The sequence below is a fragment of the Corvus hawaiiensis genome, chromosome 9, assembly GCF_020740725.1.
Source record: "Corvus hawaiiensis isolate bCorHaw1 chromosome 9, bCorHaw1.pri.cur, whole genome shotgun sequence".
Classification (NCBI taxonomy): Eukaryota; Metazoa; Chordata; class Aves; order Passeriformes; family Corvidae; genus Corvus; species Corvus hawaiiensis.
The window spans coordinates 16,947,999-16,969,938 of record NC_063221.1 but is presented as its reverse complement, the minus strand read 5'-3'; the positions used below and the strand labels follow the sequence as shown (position 1 = coordinate 16,969,938).

Here is a 21,940-nt window from a genome sequence, read left to right as displayed (position 1 = left end):
AAGGAGTTGCCTATACATGAAAATCATTGTGTGACCAACAGAAATGTAAACTTTAGTCTACATTCACTTCTTAAAAGGGTCCTCAGAACACAGTGAGCATAAGGCATTAAAACATTCATCTAGGAGCCAGAACATCTGTATTTTACAGAAACCATATATTTTACCCTTAGAGAATACTACTCACTTTGATCTTTTGGGAGATTTGATTCCTGCCATCACAGAATTTTATTCAAAATGTTAATTAGTAACTGTTACTAATTAACATTTTGAATAAAACTCAGTTAAAAGGAGTTTTTACCTAGACTCTTTGAATTAAGTTGTTATAACTTACAACTAATATCCATGGCTTCCTGCAATGGTCCTTTGTCAAAATCCAGGAAGACCACTTTGGACATCCTTTTTTCCTAAGGAGAGAAAACAACCTGGTTAAACAACACCAGTTTCATCTTCATACATCACATTTTAAAATATATCCAGTATTTTCAATTCAACAGAATGACAGCTGTTGAATTGAAAATACTGACTCAATTCAAAACTAACTAGCTTCATGGAAATTCTCTGTTATTGCACTTGTTTTGTTACAAATCAGCAAAAGGACAAAACAATTATTAAACCTCTTCTGAGTTTGTAAAAACCCAACTTTCTTTTGCAGATAAAAGTAATTGTATTTGGAGTAGAAATACAATGAAAAATTAAGTCATTAAAAAAATATTTCCTTTGCTACTCCATCACTGAACTAGCCAATTCAAAAAAATACAGCAATGCTCACATCAGAGGCATAATAAATGCTTGAAGTGTGTGAAATATTTTATTGTATTATTTATCTATAACATACCTTTACACAAATGTTCTACTAGACACCCCAGTTTCTCATCTTGCCATTTCTTAGATTTTTGCTTTTCTTTGCTGTTTTGAGATGGGTCATTTTTCACTATAATAACGACTTCCAATAAGATCACATTCAAAGCTATCACCCTAAAATGGTGATAATGCACCACCCAGCAGGAGTCTTTACATCACGTACACAAGTTAGAAATGGGCAGTGCAAACATGTGCTAAGAATCAGTAGTGCAAAAGTCAATTAAACTAAGTGAAACCTCTAATGATGCACAATAGCTCCAGCAATTTTACAACTGAATAATGTAGGCTTCATATAGTATCAGGCAGCAGGGTATAAAACTGTTCACAAAACATTTATAAGAAAGTGAGTAAGACAATTTTGCCTGGAAGATGTGCGTTTTCCTTGGTTTATTGCTGCACAAGCAGACAAAAGCGTGCTCAGTCAATCTGAGAGCCTGTATTAGCTTTTCTCAACAGGAAGCAACATCGCTAACGAAGTGGTAAATTCAGTGTTAATGAGTGGCTTCACTGTTACCACCTCTGAGGTAAAACCTTCCATGTTCCAAGTTCCACCCATCTGTTCTGGTGTGAGGGGTTCAGAGAAAGAACAGACGCTTCCCATTTAAAGCAACTTCACTGCTACCCCCTGAACAGCGGGGAGGCAGACTGAGAATATTGTGCTGCTTGGAGACTGCAATCCTCATTATCAGAATGGCTCCTCAAAACTTCTCACAGGTTTGCAAGATGAAGACAATGTATGTTGTTCTACATACAAAACCCTACTGATAATAAATATTAGTGTTAAAGCTGAAGTTAAGAAGGTGGCTAGGACACCCTGTGGTCACCATTAAACTGATATTCTCTTCAGAGTTATTAGAGATATCTAAAGCATCACCTCACACAATCTTGTAATAGACTCCTTTCCATACTGTGTATTTATGGAGATTGTGAACTATTCCACATGGGTATGATTAGAAGTCTTCTATGGTAATACAGGTAATCCCTACAGATTTCCATCTTTGAATCAAGCCTGAAATGCTTACTGTATCAATAACATCACTGCTACATTTTAATAATTTTCTGCTAATTGTAATTTTTATTCTTATCATCATATATTAGTATTATTTTTTCCAGCTCTCAAGGTGGTATAATTCACTGGTTTTTGTGCAGGACAACAACAATAAAGTTAACAGTTTTAACAGTGTGGTATTAGAAAAAACAGAAAACATACTTTTAAATTACAATAATTTAGTCTTGTGATAACACTAAACCAAGATGCAATACTTCAGTTACATTATCTATTCCACGTGTCACAATTTATGCAGTAACAACAATAGGTAGAACCAAAGACACAATGCCATGTCTTTTGAGGAAATGTTACCATCTAACTTGTCTCCTGGGAAAAAAAGAAAAATCAATCATTGTAACTAAGATGTAACCAAGGCTATGCAATATTCTTCGTATGCTTCCATCAGAGTTTTAAAATTGTCTTTTCTATATCATATCAGGAATACAAAATTATCAAAATATATAGCATTTAATACTTGGTGTACTTGAAAAATGAAAATTTGAGATCAAACTTTAAATTTGTTGAAAGTACTGCTTATCATATCCACTACCAGGACTATACTATCTCAACTATATAGTTGAGGTAATTTTTATTTAAGCACCCAGTGCAATATACTTAAGAGATATATACATGTAAAAATGCTGATGGAAAATGGCTGAAAAAGCCTACACAAGAATACACAATCCCAACTCATACCTTTGAAACACACTTTATCTAAAGGCTAGGTCAAATTCAATCCAATTATTTCAGTTAAGCCTAGAATGACTGCAGTGCACTTAACAGCGTTACTCCTGGTTTACATACTATGCTATTTACTATACAGAAATTATTTCATATTCAAAAATAGACAGAAACCAATTCTTTATCCAGATAAGCCACACTCCACTCCCTATTAATTGATTTAAAAATTACTTATTTTTAAATACTGTTTTTATTAATAAAGTATCAGTTTAAAAAATCATAATATGTTCTGCAGATATGACTGCCTGTGGCCAGACAGTCTAAACATTAAAGAAGTGTAAGGTCAGATCTATCTTCAAGCTGACTGATCATAATTTAAATGCCTTAAGCTAATCTTATTGTCTTAAAAATCTTGAACATCAGTATTTTTGCAAACTATCAGCACTTGCTATAACACCCCGCTACACTACATCTTGAGGTTACTACAGAAGAAATAAGGTGATAATTGCATATTAACATAATTATTTGGTAATCCCCCCAAGCAAGCTTCCTAGGTCACTCAGTAATTCAGATTAGATGCAACCCTCCTGTCATCAGATCTATGCTGTCCACTTTCTGTTCATTAATAATTCTTTTTGATAGGAATGTACTTAAATCCGTTGTTCTATGTATATTATTAATTGTATTTATTACCAGTAGGTTTATGACCTTTCCAAGTTTTTATTTCATAATGACAACCTTTACTATGCAGCAGGGTCACACACCAAATTAAGAGCACTGCCTTCATGCAAGGCTAGCTCAGTAAAGCTTCCACCTTAGTGCCAAGTATACCATGCTGTTGCCTACTAGCAGGTGTAGGCAAGAGATTTGTAAGTCTCTGTTGCAAGCCTCATGTTATTTTATAGGGATTTACAATAAATTTGAAAGCACACTGGAGCTGAAAAACCAAGATGGAAGAATTTGGAAGTGCCTTTATGGGGGCTGATATCAAGTTTCTCATTAAATTCATAAATATAAGCCAATGAGCTGAAAGCCCAGAGCAACTATTAAGTAACACAAAAACTCAGAAGCCATCTCCTAAATGGATTGAATTTAATCAGCCTGGCTAAAGAAACTGAAGAAATACAGTGTCTTCCAGCAGTGCTCTAACAAAGGCAAAAACATACCTGTTCTGTGCTAAATAACTCCTCATAAGTCAAGTTCTTTAAGCAGGTATGTGAATAACCAGGACACTCAAGGGATTATTCAAATATTCAAGAGATAGGAAAGGTGCTTCAGGTTTTCCCTGTTACCATTTAGATTTTTCTTCAAGACTTCATTACGTAAATAGAGAAAACTAACAAAACCTATTGTTTTTCCACAAGCATTCCTGTAATAAAGCTTTCTCAAGTGACAGATTATATTAAAGATGATGGAACCGAAGTAACAGATTTTTAGGCAACAAACAGCAGAACAGAAAGAGTTTAACTACATCATGGCACAGGGCTAAAAAGGCATCTCCTTCCATTTTGCCCCATCACAGTCTATGCTTTAAAACCTTAATCATGGCAAACATCAAGCACAGAACTTCTGCCTGAAGAGAAAGTTTTAAGAACTTCTGGAAAATGAAGGTTTGTACAGAGTAGTAGAGGAACTAGTATCAAATCAACACAAACCAGCCACATCTTGAGGAAAAAAAAAAAATTTTAGAGGACAGCTGCAAAATATTTTTGCCTCTTCCATATAGTAATGAGTTTATAGCAGAGTTTCTGCCTTGGGAACTTGGGATGTTATCTAGCAATATTAATACCCAAAATCAATAAAATCATGATACTCTGATCATTAGAAGAAGACCTATTTCTTGTTTTCCAGTTTATTTCCTTGTTAAAAAGCTACCCTGATTCACCCTTCAGACGGAAATAAAACCACAAAGCCTGACAAGTAGGGCACGAGTCAGTGACTCGCCTTCCTCCAGCTTCTATTTGTGTTTGCAAATTAAGTTGCTGAAAATACATCTCCTTCTGCACAGGAGAAACACTATTTGTAGACTGCCTTACTTAGCTTTGAAATCTACAAATTCACCTGAACACTTCTGCATTTCTTCAAGCTTCTGTAGTCAAGAGACGGCTTGTTTAATATGCATAATACCACGAGTGTTGTGCATATTAAACACCCCACCACACCTACCTTACAAACGGTCCACAGTTATTAATCTAACTACAACATGAAGAGCTCCACTCAAAACTAGTTATCTTCAATACAATTCAAATCCACAGCTGTTCACATAAAAATAGGAACACTGGAAAACTCTCATAGCTAATTAGACTGCCATATTAGAATTTTTTAAAGCAGTATGAAATATTAGCAATACAACATTTGTATTATACCCGAATAAATACAAAGCTACCGCTATCCACAGTATAACCTTTTTTTATACTGTTGAAAAGTTCACCAAGTTGTCAAATATCTGCAGAAAAAGTTGATCAAAGAGAAACTCTCAGTTATAGAGCAGCCATGACAAAAGCAGCTCGTCTTTTCAGTAAGATTATAATTGGGAAGATCAAACCTGAAGCACGCTTTTTCAGGAAGTTACTTTCCTTAAACTTAGTTCCTAATGCAACAATGTCTTCAAAAGCTGTCTGTCAGGAACAGTAAGGAAATCAAAAAATTCCTTAAAAATGTCAAAATTTCAGAAACTTGGTTTCTGGTCTAAAACACCTAAGAATGATACGTTAACATCTCATGTGAAAGGAAACTGAACACAACTTAAGAACAACCATCTTACAATTAGAAATCACAAAAGAGAATTCCATTACTGCCACCAACCATTCTTAATCTTGCTCCTCTAGTATTGATTTACTTGAGGAAATAAACCAGTTTACCACAATGGGGGGCATCACACTAAAATTCGATACTGAAATCAATAATAATAAATGACAATACAATTTCAGTGTCACAAGAATCATAGGTGTACCTATAAAAAATACTCTTCTAGTTTGAAGTGCTCATGCAGCAGCTTAAGATAGTTTCACTGGCAGATGCTTTTCAAAATGAACTAGGTATTTCTAAAAGATGACCACCCAGAACAAAAAACCAAGATGTTGAATCTGGTAACTTAAGAACAGTCACACATTGTCTGGCAACTCCACAGGCTTCATAACTCCTGCCCAGAATTCCACAGCCCTGTTCACAGAGGACAGCCAGCTACTTAAGTCTTCATATTACTGCAGCTCTCTAGTTTGGATTTTTAGTAGTGCAATCTAGTTTGAATTGCACTGCCATTAGCTCTAATAAAGATGAGAACTACAATCAAATATTGAATTGTCCTAAATGCAGACACACATGGTAATGACTAGCAGTATTCCAATAAAGACACAGAAGCATTAAAAATAGAGAATGAATGCTCTGTGAAAATACACACTATTTCTCTTCTAAACCATTCCCTTACTTTTACATGCATAAATTTTCTTCCTTGATGCCATCTCACATGCCCATATGCTTTCTCTCTAAAGAAACTAAATGTTTGAGAAAATACAATTCAACTCTTTCTGCACCATTACCTGTGTTTTTCAGTAAAATGTATTCCTAATCCTCAAGTGTGGCACAAAAAATTGCTTTTATCTAGACACAACACAATAAAAAATTTTTATTAACCAGCAGCATTATTAAAACCAGAAAACTTTTCTTCATTACAGTCTACAAATAAAAGTCCTGCTCGTATCCTTGCTGTGAGACACTTTATCCCACTGCCAAAAAATTAATGGTCGTGATCAGTGGTACAGAGTGCGCATGGCCAGGAACTAAAGCTCTACCCTGGGGCCAGTACCAGGTCCCACACTGTTCAACATCTTCATTAATGACATGGATGATGGGGCAGAAGGTACCCTTGGCAAGGCTGCTGATCACACAAGACTGACACACTAGCAGGTTGTGATGCCATTGAAAGGGACCTCAACAGAATGGACAGAGGGACAGGACAAGATCACTACAGGTTCATCCCAAAGTCAACTATTCTGTGATTCTGTTTTAGTACACTTTGCCACACAGTATCCCAACTCTTGCTTACTTCAGTCCTCTTTAGAGTGCTCCATGTGCTCAGACTATCCACAATTTTTCAATTTCAAAATACCATCAATACAGGCACTAAAGTATTTTAATTTAAAAAGGTTTACAACTACCAACTTTGAATTTATCATTCTGAAAGCTGAAGAAAATGACACGAAAATTATTAGGCATACGGTAAAAGCGTATTCTCTCTATCCCAAGTTAGACAGAATAAATTGACAGCAAAACTATAATTTGATGCTCCTCTCCCTTCTACCTCTCTTCCAGTGATCCTGTTTTCCAGAGTTGTATCACTACATAAAATAATATTATCACTAAGTGGAGTAGTATTTTCACACTCAAATTTATAAACCTGCATTTCCCAACTCCCACCTCATTTTCCAGTTGTATTTCTACAATTTTCGATTTTACACAGGATGAATCCCTCTTCTTCACCACAATATACTTAAATACCTTCTTGATGTGTCACACCTCAAAGAAGCTTCTCAGTGTTGGCTCTTCAGGCAATACAGTGGAAGTATTTCCTCCTTACAGAACCCACTGCCACTGGCAATGTTCACCTCCAGTCACAGTTAAGTGAGACATTTCACAAGGAGACCATGTTTAGGAAAGTATCTCCACTCTTCCAGACTTTAAGCTCACCACTACAGTCCTTACATGGGGCATAATACTAAAATTAAAGGACCTGCTGACCATTGCAGATGATTTTGGCTTGCAGAGAAGAGGAAGTATTTTCAACATGGCATCATATACTGTCAAATTACTGTGCTATTCATTGGAATTATGCCTTTCTTCACAGCAAAGCTAGTTTAAATAACTGCTGCCTTCTTCCACTCCCCCAAGTTCCTTCTTTCACACTTTATCAACAATTTCGTTATCCAGTTTAAAAGGCTGGGACCCAAACACTGCTGAATCGGCACAGACGAGAGGCGACAACTATGACTAAGGGCACAAACTTTTACTAGCTTTGTTGACAGAAAAATCCACTGGGGAATCTCTCTAAAATCTATATGAACAAATCAAGAAGTAAAAACGTAGAGAACATTTCATAAGGCAAAAAAGAAGCTTTGACAGTCCTCCATTTAACTGCAGAATGCAGCACTATATAGAATACTACCATGAAGCAAATTTTATGTTCTAAAATTACTTGAACTAAACTACTCAAAGCAAAATGCTAGAAGTAAATGCTAAAATAATTCAATTGGGGAACATTAAATACATCTTCTGAGAATACTACTAACACAAGCAATACTCTTAAATTACATATTAGACATGACAGCTAGATTTTCCACAGAGACATACAAATATAATTCCTTCCAGTAAGTTAAATAGAAAGTATTTTCATTTCTAAAACACATAACTAACTTTTAGAAACATAAAAACTAATTACTCCCTCTTAACCTATAGTTTTATAGGATCAGCCACCTTATCTGCTCAGAGACAAATCCTTTTGAAGCCAGGTACTGCCACCAAGTGGTAGTGAAAATCGGTATGTAAATCCAATTATTCCCACGTGCAGAGCATACAGAGCTGAAAAACGTTCCTGAAGCTGCCAAATACGAGCAATGCTCTGCTAACACGAGATATTTAAAAATTAATCAAAGCAAACTCCGGCTATCCAAATCTAAAACTGATCTTCAATGTAAATCAAAGTTTTTTCCAACAATTCAGTCCCTTTGTTCAGATACCGCCTGTAAGCAGTTGGGTAAAGAACCCTTTTTTACAATACAAATCCAATATATATCAATAAAACAATTAGTAATTAGGTGGTTTACGTAATGTTATGCAAATCTCCAATGATTACAACTGTATCACCAGAGACGTCTTATTTTCACCATAATCTCAAACTTCAGGAAAAAGTGAATTCAGTAACTGACATAAGAGACCTCTTAAGGTATAAATATCCAGTTTGTTATCTGGATGTGCTACCCACTCAATCTACTTTCATTAGTATGTACTGATGACAATCAGACTGGAAGGAATTTTTAGAAATCAGGTATACTTGACTATTTTTACAGGAATATTTCACAAGTTAATTAAAACATTATTAGTTAACTGCATGAACTAGTTGTGAAGTGTCAATCCAACAAATCACAGATGAAAACTTGAATGACAACACCACGATGCTGCATAATGGATTCACAGTGCGACTTTCTTAAAGATGATATTAAGAACAGTTTAACCCAATTAACACTACACAACTTAGAACAATTCTGACCTTATTTCCTGTTATATTGAACAAAAGTCGTCATTCTTTTTATCCAGCACGACCTGAAACACATCTAGCAGTTCCTCATGATTTTTGCTTTTTTGGTTGATAACCACTTGCTGTACAAATGTTAATGTTATCACAACTTTTAAGACTGTATCTCCTCTCCTGCTAATGTAGAGAGATTTTTTAACTTCTAAAGCATGGCACCTTTCCCAATTACAAAACCACTAGCTGAAACAAACACTGTGCTTTTACTAATTTAATTTAGAACCTTAGAGTAATGAACTACATTAGTGATATTCACTCATCCTTATCAGGAAACTAGCTCTCATCCTCTATGTTCTTTCAGTGATCAAGGATTAAAAAAGCTAGTATTCTAGCTAGGATTCTAAGTAGCAGTACCAGGTAAGGCAAAAAAAGCCATCTGGTACCTTTTCAGATTAAGACCAAAAAATTCTGCTGACTTGGAGAAAGTTATTGTTCTTGCTGATGAAAAGACAAAATCACAGCTTTTAAAAGACCCAAACCTATATAATACTGTACGTGACCAGAAAAAGGTAAGTGAGAAGAAAAGCTCAGGTCAGGCCACCAACAATTGGGTTTTTTTTTTTTTTTTTTTTAATTTTAACAAATAAAGTCATTCACCAGAAGTGATTTAACGGCAGAAAATTCAACTCCATGTTACCAGGATAACAAGAACAAGATAAAAATTATATGAGATCCTGTCTGAGACAAAGAAACAAAAATCCCACATACTAAAATTTATCCTGTGCAGAATTCTGTATATAACATACATATCCTTCTTCAGTATTCAGGGTACTACTATTCACTAACTACAGCCTTCTACTTTTAGGCAAAGCAATATTAAATACATTCAAGGCAGTTTCTGGAAGCAAGTTTAGTTTTTCCTGGTATCTAAAACGCTTAAAATATGACCTCACTTCACTGTACACACTATTACAGGGAAATTCAGCACAATCATCTACCTTCTCCAACCTATCCTGCTATACAGAAGTGTGGCCCACTGCACTTTTAACACATTCAGACCAAGCTTATTTTTTCCTAACTTCCCCCGGTATTTAAAACAAAACAAATTCTCCTATGGAGTTCAGAAGATGCAGTCTGTAAATCAGAAAATTTAAGAACAAATACTACAGTTACCACAATAAAGTACATTCACTGTTTGTAAACAGTATCTTATACCTGTGTGTTTTAAACGAGTAACATATTTCTTGATTTATTTCCAAAAGTCAGGATATATCTTTTATATTTGCCTTAGGAAAGTGAATGACTTGAAATTACAAGAACAAAACCCCAAACCCTTTACAAAAAAAAAAAACCAAAAAAACAAAACAAAAAAAACCCAACAAACCAACAAACCCTACACATGGAAAGCACACTAGCAGAGTAATCAGGAAATGCATTCTGGTCAAGTGTACAAGAAAAACGCTTGAGCAAATCATTAAATCACATTTTCAGCTCTTGCTTTAAAAGACATAAGCTTACACAAAAAGGCAACTCTGCACTGAGCTGTGGGAGTGAAATTTATTGTTTAGAAGTCTGTAAGATGCTGCAGCCACTACCCTCATGAGTGGAGACTGAAGAGAGAGGCAGTTGGGAAATGCAGGTTGTTCTTGAAAATGAACTCTTTCAGTCATCCCTGCTGCCTGTCTCTGAAGCTTCTTCAGCTCTGCTATGCTGTTTTTCAGTCACAGGACTAGACCAGTACTCAAGAAGCAATACACATTGCAATGCAATTATGGTACACCACAAATTTGTAGAACTGGATCTGGCTTTTATTTTGTTCCCTAATAAAGCACAATAACTTCATTGATTTACTGACTATTCAGTTGCCATTTTTACTGAACTCTGGGAACCTCACGATCTCCTCCAAGCAGTAACAATACTGATCAAACATCATTACACTGTTTCCATTTATTCTTTTACACATTTTTCTGTCCTCTCGCTGTGAATGCAATACTACAGGCTTTCTCCTCAGAGACCAGCTTTTTCCTACTAAACACAGATAACCACCATTAAGATGAAAGGTCTTCAGAGTTTCATTCAGAAGACTTCATGCTTAAAAAACACACTCAGTAATACATTAGACTTTTCAACTAATTTTCTGTATTTAAACCAGTAATTAGATAACACATAAATTAAAAAGAAACAGAATGTAAATGGCAAGCATTAAATACTGAAAGCATTAGCAGGCAGAAGAACAGCTTGAACTTTACTGTCAATTCAAGTTCCTTTCCTAGCCACAATTCTTGTTTTACACTCATTCTTAGATGAAGTATTTCCTTTTGCAGAGTTATATTCTGTTATATATCTGTTTTCTCAAAGCACATTCCAGAAACCAGCAAAGTCAGGCTAAGGCAGTAAACATCCTCTACACACAAGTATATGCATATCACAGCAGTAGAGCTTACTTTTAATTGTTCATAGTTCAGAAGACAATTCAGAAGACAACTCATAACCAAAGTCCTGAATCAGTTATACATTATACAAAAGATCAACACTCAACAGAAGAGTATTTTAAATTCCCCAAAAAGCACTCTTCTACAATCAGTATTTTGAAGTTGACAGCAATAGTTCTGAAGAAGCCTTAGTGGAACAGAAGATACGAACAAAGCAGTTCATGTCTTTTAAAATGCACATACTACAATTTCAAGGCAAAATTAAGTCTACATATTAATTGGAGTTTGGAATTCAGGAACAAACTCATTTAAGCAAATGGGCTCTCCCTCTCACCTCTTCAAAGTAGCAAGTCACTGCAAGAAGCTACGTTCTGAGATGGCACATTAGTCAAACAGCAAGCAGGAAACTTGAGGAGACAGCTTTGGTTGGTTACAGAAGCCTCTGTACCAGAGTCCATCACGCCATGTCTCCAAAGTAGCGAATTTACTGAACTGTGGGGCCTTACCTAAAGATTCTCTTGAAAGACTTAAGTTAAAACAGGTCAAAACTCTTCGTTACATGCTTCACATAATTATATGGTGAAGAGATTCATTTTATAGTTCAAATTATTCCTGGAGTAGCAAGTAAATGGAAGAGCAAAAACCTACACTTTTTCTCAAAATAACAGAAGAAGGGGGTGGGGGAAGGAGGAAAATGTCAGTTACAGAAAATTCTTCCTCGATGGACACTTTGCAATTGCAAATGGCCACTTAAGTTCTGCCAGCAGTAAATCTCCATATACTTTGTCCTTCAAATAGCTTGCAAATGGGTTCCTAAGGACAGAAAAGGAGGGAAAATTCCAACAGAATTTCATTATTTACAACCTGAAGTGCTATTCTGATAGTTGGTCAAATTTCCCACAGTTATTCATTAATACCGGAAGTGCAAGTTTAACATGCTGCTTTTACAGTGCAAAGTACACTTTCAGTACTTTGAAACCAAGTGGATAATATGTGAAGAACAAAATTAATTTGAAGCACTCATAATTGTGGCTCTCAACAGCTAGTAGGACAGCTCAAAAGCTAGTTGACAGCTTTCTGACTATAATAACTTATGGAAGAAGAACATAACTGTCATCATAATATTAAATAATGGGGCAATATCTTTTGTGCTTCTTTTGGTTTCCTAGAAGTAACACTGCAGCATTACAGCACATACACTGCATACATTACAGTAATCAAGATACAAATTTCAAGTAAATTTTCACTGACCACCTTTCTGCATGTTTACCAGTATATGCCAATGCCATTTTGGGGGGAAAAAACCACCAATACAAAACTCCTACTCACCTTTGCTTGTTTGATTTACATTATGCTGTAAGATCCACTTCCACATTAAAACAAACCTGCAAAATGAAACAAGAACTTATTGTACAGCTGTCACTGTTTTCTGCTTGTGTCCTAGATTATCAGATAAGCCAAGCAAAACAGAGAGGTAAAAAACCCACAGCCATAAAAGTATTCTATCTTTTTCTTCTCAGGGTAGGACATCAACTCCAGTGCTCTTCTCTCAAACACGTGTAATTTCTAAATAACATAGCTATTGGCACTTTAATTAAAAAATCTACCAAGAAGTTGTATCAAATATACACATGCTATTGAACTAAGTGGGCAGAACAGGGGAAAAGAAGTTGCATGGCAAGAAAATCTCAGCTTAGTTTGAAGGCACTAGCAGCAAATGCAATCTCAAGTTCCCTGAATGAGGAATGATATACAGAAAGGAAATGGTTACAAATGAAAGCTTTTTAAAAATCTTTTTAGCAAAAATGATCAACGTATCTGAAATTAGGTGTTGGAGGACTTTATGCCTGGGCCTTTCTAATTCCTCAACTTTTCTAGGGCAAAGTTGTGTTTATTATTCCAAGACTACCTGGCCCACTTAAAAATTGTAATTTATATGTCTTCATGAAAGCTGATCAGTGTCAGATGAACTTGTTTTGCTCATGTATCTTTAGCAATAACTATACAAGGACATTTTTCACTTCCTATTTGGAAATTTGGAAGACTCCAAAAGCCACTGAAGAAGCTGCACAGAAACAAGAATGGATTTGGGTATGGTACCTCTGTAGAACTGTGTCTACTAATGAAGACACAACTACTAGCATAAAGCTTTACAGAAAGGGTAGGTTACTCTTATCTAGACTAAATGTTTAGGCATCATCAAAACTGACTATGAATGAGGTAACTATCCTCACACACTGGTGACGATTACTTACCTCATTTTATTCACACACAGCTTTTTGACTCAGAGTTCCCCAATCAACCTGCAACTGTCTCAAAGCCACTTGTCCAAATTACAAAGACAGATAGTATGGGAAGACAGATCTTTCAAAAAAGTCTGACTGGATAATATAAAGCAACAGAAGATAAGTATTTGAGGTCCTTTCCCCAGCCCCAGGATCATGTCCCAAGTATCACGTTAAACTGTACCTTTATGCATGAATGTTATTCAATATACATACTCATTTTTCAAATAAGATTTATTACATAAAAAAACCAGAATTCTTTAGTCAGGTTTTAAAGTAATATTCCATTCATCTAGAGAAGCAGAAGTGTTACTTTCAAACAGCAGTGGAGCTCTACTGTATGTTACAGAAAGTAAATGTAAAGCTACAGTTATATGCCCACAAAAAAAACAGCCTCCATACATGAAGAGCCAAAACACCTTTCAAAAAATGAGAAAGAAGGTCAAACATTACCATGAGCACTAAACCAGACATCTCAATAAGCCTATGCACTTTGGCTGGGCAGTGAAAACCGCAGTCTAACATTTCTCTCATTAAGAACTACAATGACTCTTCCCCCGTGCAAAATGGCCTCAACACCCACATCTTCTAAACACTGCAACTAACTAAACATTAGCAATAACTGTTCTCAACACAGATTTCATGGCTTGTCACTCAAGTGCAGACAGAATCTTTCCATCAAAGGACTGAGCCCAGACAACTGCAGATCACTGGGGTGATACTGCAGTATAGTGTCATACCACCCCCTACTCTCTCTAACAGCTTTTCCATAGGAACACTTTACTTTGGACCAATCAATTCACTTTGTTGACATAAAATGGGAAGTCTTAACCTACACCATCTATCTAGAGGGCATGCACTCTTGTACTCATTAAAAGTCCACTTAGCAGAAAACTTAAATCCAAGTACGCTTTCATTTCAGTATTCTTTGGATCACAGGAGCTCACAAACCACTTGGGATAAATCTGGGGTTATTCTACATCTGGCACAGAGGGAAAAAGAAGAAAAAAGAGAAGATGGGCCATCATAATTTGGATATTGTCCAGCTGAAGGAGAGGTCACAAGTTTCACAAAGATCACCAGCAAGTAAACTGCTGAAGTACCAAAGGGCTGGTCACTGCAGCCCTGCAGAAGGCCCTACATAATTAACTCCCCCTTTTTGGAATTTCAAACCCTCTGTTGTACAAAGCTCCACCCAACGGGAGATGGTGCTTGCAGTGTCATGCAAACATCTTGATGAAGGTAACACAATCCACAAGACACCAGATTTTAGCCCAAACTACTGATAGTATTGACACTGTTTAAAGCCACCCACCTATAGTGCTTAAACAGCACTCACCTCTCCTCTCAAAGGTCTTTCTGCTGTCAAATAAGATTCCTCTCACTCCAGTACAATCAAACTCTAACACCTACTATTCATTTCAAGTGTGATGACATTTGAAATAGCTGAGCGCCTGACATTCTTTACCACCAGATTCGAGCAAGGTAGTTCTCCAAAAATTTCCTTAGGGAAAGGCTAGGATTTCAACATCATAAATGTTTTTGCTCCAATTTGCCTGTGTTAATTCTCATTATCAGGAAAGGAAGTGAGAATGAAATTCACTCTCCCATACCAGGTAATAAAAGATGGCATCAAAAGGATGCAGGATTGAGTAAGAAATGTAGTTACAGAGCATTCACCTGGAGGCCTTGATATTCAAAGAGTGAGAAGGGGGACCACAGCAGGGAAAAAGGACTGCTGTAAAATGGTCAGGCTTCTGAATAGCGATAAGCAGCTGATTGTTCTGATAAGGGCAGTGAACAGGAAGTGGAAGAAAACTGAAATGGCAGAGATGAGAGCAATCACAAGTGCACCCCCAGTGACACTAAACAAAAAGATGGACCGAAACTTTTTTATAGCAAGAGTTATCTCCTAACAACACACCCCTCCCTCTCTGAGGAAAGTTTAAGAAACACTAGAATGCAAAGGTGTACAACGACTAAGTAAAATTTGTTGTAATCCTGACAAGAGTTTTGATCCATCTATTTACTATGCAGCCCTTATTAGTAACAGATCTCTGTTAAAACTGACATTTCTATATCTATCTGGGAAAAGACACAACCACCTTTAACTACAACCTTCTCCCAGAATGGTTGCAGCCAGGAATGTAATTCACATGGAAGTTTTTCAGGTGGTTTGTTCGATGGTTTTTGTTTTGCTGTGTGTTGTTGTTTAACACAAAACCAGCTTTTGCCCCTATAGCTGATTATGCCTGTGTGAGTAGGAAGAAAGAGGAAGAAACAAAGACTAGAGTAACTATACTATACAAACTACTTCTGTTGCTATAAACTGTGGCTAAACAGTCAATTCCACCAGCTTGGCATGACATAGCAAAAGGCTTGCAACTGTAGTCTTGACTTCACGGCTTAGAAAAAATGATTAGTTAGTCAAGGGCAGCAGCTACATTTATGAGGATATGACCATCCCAGCATTAAATTCAAAAGCAGGGTGTGGGGCATGAATAAATTTCATTGCAGCTCTGGAAAACATCTATCAACTTATAAAAATCTAACAATCCTAAATATCAGTGCAGGAAAAAACAGCCAGCAGAAAGCAGAGATTACTCTAAGAAAAGGCTATTACAACAAACCCAGAAGTTCATGCCAAAACTGTACATACAGTATCAGGGATAAAGTAATTTCAGAAAAGGACTGAAAAGGCGAAAACTTAGCCGACTAGAGTCTCCTCTATCAGTTAACAGAGCTGAAAAGCTCTTTAAAGACAAGCCTATACCGCCATTTTCCAAACAAGTAGTCAGCAATGACCTTGTCTGTACAAAATGTAGTTTCCTGCTTTCTATTTGCAGAAGGAGCTTTGATTTCTATTTAAAAAGTATAAAAACAACTTAATCTACTTTCAGTACCCACAAATATCTAGAACTAACATTCAGTGTAGATTAAATAATCATTTGAATTGAAACATGAGGTGTTCTAAAACCACAAAATTAATACCCTCTGAGAATTTGTAGAACCTCTCCATCTATGCTATTCCAACTGTAGTTTAACCAACTGAATTATATATGCCACAATCCCACTTAACAAAATTAAATTTGTAAAGAAAAAATAATAATCAGTCTTCTTAAAACAGTTAATGAAGAGCAGTACTTAAGAGCAGGTACTATACTGAAGCCTGAATTACCCAGAAGTCAAATTAAGCAAAAGCTTAACACTTTATAACATGAAGAGACAAAATTTAAGTCTTTTTACTGGAGATGCTTCTGACTTCAAAGAATCTGCAGTGAGTGAACAAAAGCAAGCAAGGGACTGCAAGAGAGAAGACTGCCTCCTGCATTTTGAATCTCCTGCTAGATTTTGAGAGTTATGGGAAAAATAGTTCAAAGAAGTTACAGTTCTTCCTTTGTCTATTCATCACAGTAAAAGCCACATGCACAGTTCCCAAAGCTGTGGTAGGGCTTTCACGTGGAAATGTCGAAATCTCTCATTTTTTCTACTCGTAGAAAGTTTTGCTTTTTGACAACGCTCCGTATGGGACGGTGAAACACTTCAAGGAAATGTGTCACAGCATAGGAAATGAACACAACTGATCATACCTCAGACTGAGAAGCCGCTTCAGTCCAAACAAGATTATAAGTAGTTGAATGCAACATTAATAGGCGTATCACAGTAGGAAAAAAAGTAGTCTGAGAGACTAGCTTGAATGAAAAAAAGAACTGCTGTTTATACCATCAATTAGGTCAAATAAGAGATTTAATTATTATTTCAAAAATGTGCATACCATAAATAAAAAAAATTGAAAAGTCATCACAGCGAAAAGTATTCTAGGTAGGCATGAGTTTGGAGTAACAAAACATATTGGTTGAAAAGGCTATTTTTCCTCTCTATCACTAAACAGATCAGATGCAAACATTCAAAGATGTACACAACAGGCACACTACAAAGATTCAAAGACGTCTACAGAGAAGCCAGAGGAAACAAACAATTTGAGAGCTATTTACTTTGAGCATACATTATCCAGTAAGCAAATATGTAACAATCAACACACAAATGAAAGCATCATAAAAGCACAAAACGGAAGCATCAGTTTGAAGATGGGAATCCTGAAAACATTTAGAATTTCAAGACCTTAAGAGAAAATACTAACATGTTGTTTATGAAGGTGACTTACCAATGCAGTTTCCCCCCTCAGCTAAGATGGGCACAACTTTCTAAGTATCATTGATATTGAAAAGTTTACAGTCCATCAATACCCAACTAAAATTGAATGGCATTCTTCACAATGAGATTTACCATAAGCAATAAGCTACAGAGAAATAATTCACCTCCTTTACAATTTCCCTATCCGTTTAAACTACAGCTCAACCTACCACTCGCATAATAAACATCCAAACATTTTCAGTCACTCTTCAGCCTATTCATCTTGACCACACGAACTAGCTCTTCATTTGCTGCACTTATATACCTTAAGTAACAGCTTTTCTCAAATAGGGAAAGCTTAAAGCACAGAATGACATCATCTCTCCACTCCGAACTACTAATGGCACTATACACATCCTTGGCATCACCCTTGACTCTGAACACTTCTGCACTCATTATGTTGTCAGCAAAATCTTGCCAATACATTGCCTGTACAGGAACTGCCCCTAACCTTCCAGTTATACAATCACTTTGTGCCCCGTCTGCATTTATATATATATATATATTCCTTCACAAAATCATCATGTACACTTTACACAGAGCACCTCAAAATACAGTGACATACTCTATAGGCACTGTATAAAAGCATTCCAGGAAACAGTTACATGAAATCTTCCCTACCTCATAAAAAATTTGATTATGGTTCCTTTAAAAATTTTAGTCCAAGTTTGCACCTCCCATTTCTCAGCTGAAACGTAACTGAAAATACAAACCAGGAAAGCTTGATCACTGAAGTGCTTTCTAAGGAACCAAAAGCCTTAATTAAAAACCATGCTTTTTCTGTCTTTAAAAAACAAAAAAAGCAGCAAGGTTTTAGAAACATCTGAGGCAGCTCATTTTAAGAAAACAGCCTCTTATATTTCAAAGCTTGTTTTTAAAATACCAAACTGTCATGTTAGACATTTTCAGTGTTGTCCTCTCCTTTCTCCAGAACTACAGAATTTTAATAAAAACATGAAGCAGGCCAAGTTAAGCATAACAGCAAAAAAAAGTTTAAGCTAAGATTGTATCCATCAAATTAGTGCATCCCCTTTTGTGCACCACTAAGCAACACCATTCTACATCTACATTCAAACATCTGTCTTCACATACTACTCATTTTTCTACAACTTCAAAGTTTTATCTTATGCATATTTGGCACTCATGCCTGTAAATAGTTTACCAGCCCCACCTCTAGTAAACGAATCCAGTGCCTTTTCAGTCAAGGAAGTCCAACACAGAGCTTCACCAAAACCCCAAAAGGTGAAAAAAGTACAGAAAAATGGCATCTTCTCTAGGTATAAAACACACCATACATATGGGATTTTGATGAAGAGCAGACACAGTTTATTGTCTGTCCATACCTGTCATCAATCTGCCACCTGTGCAATCCTGATAGAGACAGAAATGCATCAATTATTCTTCACACATTCACTGAACTTGACATATCCCTATCCTGACACACTGCATAAAGTAACTCTGAAATTCCTCAATGTAACTGCAATCTATTACTTGAAAACCTGTGAGAAGTTTACTACACAATGCACACAGTTACATCCTTATGACATAAAATACAATTTCCCAAGCAGATTCCACTCTATAATCTGACCCTTATTTATATATCTTGATCCTTATTTATAAATCTTCAAATAGGATGTAGGCTGGGCATATTTATTTCAAACTCAAAATATAAAAAAAATCTTCAAAAAAAAAAAAGCTTTGCTCCATGCAGAAAAAACACTCAGGGCTTCATTTCAGAAAAGTCAGAATTATGTTATCAGACACAACATATTTTGTGAAATAGTATCTCTGTACTGTTTTTTTCCTCGCAAGTTGTTTTATAGGGACATTATGTTTATTAATAAAATTTAAAACCGTTAACTAATTTTTTAGTGTAGAGAAGGCAATAATGAGGTTTTAAAAAATATTTAATAGAAATGACTTTATCCACTAAATAGACTGGCATTCTAAAACAAGAATGCCTGATCATATCCATTAATATCTAAATAGATTAAAACATCTGTTCCCTTTAAGGACACTTTTACTTCAAGGCCATATCTCACACAACATTTTTAACAGTAGTTAAATCAGCACATTAATAATCACGCCATGTTGTTACTGTAGCAACAATGATTTCTGGTAGCCATTTTCTTTCCAGCTTTAACACTGTTTCATAGCCAACAGTCCTTCCTGCAAACTCTGTATAAACCCAAAGGCAGTGAACTGCTCAGCAGTTTTCTCTGGCTACACTCTTCAGATGCCTCCCTCCAGACCGTCTTCAGTCCACTGTACTCACCTATCAGTATTCTCTAGCGCTGCACTCGACTCAATTTATATTTACACTAATGGAAATACAACAACATGGCAGCTCCCGTTTTAAAAAGCCCCAAACGACCAACCCCCACGTTTAGGAGACTGAACAGTTTGCTACTCAAGGATACTTTAAGGGGAGAGCAGCGCTGCAGTTCATTATTTCCACCTGCAGGCGCTAAGAACACACAGCCCAATACAGGATCACCAAGCCGCAGGCTGCGCCTCGGTCACAGCACCGACAGCAGCCACTGAACCCTTCGCAGATCGCAGATTACGACATCAAAGCGAGTGCTGGAGCCAAAACCAATTTCTTAATAGACTTATTCTGAATATCTCTGAATTTTCTACGCTGTAAGGCAAACTAGCGTACACATTCATTTCCAAGTCTTTCTCTCTGTTTCTAAAGTCTTAAAAAATGACAAAACTTGGAACACTTTCTTGAATTAAAACTGCAATGTAGATTTTAAAAAAGGTTGAGCCTAAAATCCTACAGTTCAAAATTAGTGATAAATTACACTTTTCTTTTTTCCTTTTTTTAAAAAAAAAAAAATCTCCCTTTCTTGTTATCATGACAGTTTGAAAGAAAGCAGTACAGAACAGAAGTGAATTACATAAACATTTATAACAGCAATGGGAGGAAATAGTGAACTGGTATTATCATATAAGTACCCCCTCCAAAACAGAATCCTAAGTCCAAATTCAGTTCTTTCCAAGTTTGTTCCAGTCGAAAGGGTATCTATGCTGGGATCACGAGCTCTAATGCCTGCTGCTGTCTGTCTAGACAGCATTTCTGACATTTCCTGACCATGGCAGGAAAGGGAATCTCCCGTTCCTAGCCTCAGAGGAAGTGTATTTTCTGTGCCCGTGAAAATGTAAAATCTAACAAAAATTTCCTAGAGATTTCATGCACACTTTTCATAAGCAAAGCTTTGCTCATCAAGTGCTAAGAAATATCTCATATATAAGGGCTTACACTTAAAATGAAGGTAGGGTTACGATGAACTCTGAATTGGTGCAGCAGAGATTTTATTCTGATATCCCTATGACAGTACCTTCCAGCAGAGGACAGAGTAAACAGTCTTATCCTCTGTAAACAGCACTGCTAACTCCCAAACAGCCTTCTTCCTTACCAGAGGACTAAGCTGTGACTACAATGAATGTTCCAGGATGAAGAATATAACCATATAAAACAATCCCCCCATAATATAAACTCCAAAACAATCACATAAAAAGATAAATCCCAGCACTGCCATTCTTCCAGCAAAAGCTTTTTTCCAAATAAAAGACACTTATTTCATACAATAGGATTTAGCCACTGCTTATCAGATTTGAAGTGAAGCTACAAAATGAGTCCTAATTGGGTCGATATACAAGCTATAATCTTTATAATCTATGAAAGAGCACTGTGAGGAGTCACATATACTCAAGCAGTAACATAAAGACTTCCTTTCATTTTGCAGGAGCCTGCTTTTTGGTGACAGAGGAATGGTTTTGGTGAAGAAGGAAAGTTATAACATGCTGTCAACACTACCACCTTAGAGCCATTCCTCTCCGAGCTTTTCAGTGTTCACGTTCAGTTTGGTGACACTGTAAGTTTCCAGCATTGTCCATTGCCTACAGAAATACGTAAAAACTATTTCCTACCTTAGATAAGCTGTAGCAATGCAACCTAATTAAGCCAACTGTGTTCTATTTTACACCTTCATGCCAGATAGCTGCATTAGTGTTTTTTGAATAGGAACAACACACATCTTACAACTCAGGTTATACTACCAGACCTGGCAAGCAAGCTGGAGCAAATGCTTCCACATCCCTCTCTGAAATGTAGTTTGTGACCACCAGTTACCATTGTGAACACTCAGTGGAGCCAGTCACACACCACCAGCACCACAACCGCAGCTCA

General features: G+C 36.3%; 1 protein-coding gene across 6 annotated transcripts in view; it reads right to left on the bottom strand.

Annotated features, from left to right (window-relative positions):
* The window catches only part of ZNF644 (zinc finger protein 644), a 51,991-nt gene that overhangs the window by 19,853 nt on the left and 10,198 nt on the right, over positions 1-21,940 (bottom strand). For 5 of the 6 annotated variants that reach the window (XM_048313459.1, XM_048313464.1, XM_048313460.1 and 2 more), the window contains 2 exons: positions 12,596-12,651; positions 332-404 (listed from right to left, as the gene is read on the bottom strand). The gene's annotated coding sequence lies outside the window, so the exon portion shown is untranslated. The remainder of the gene's footprint in view (positions 1-331; positions 405-12,595; positions 12,652-21,940) is intronic. The other variant, XM_048313463.1, reaches the window with a different exon arrangement.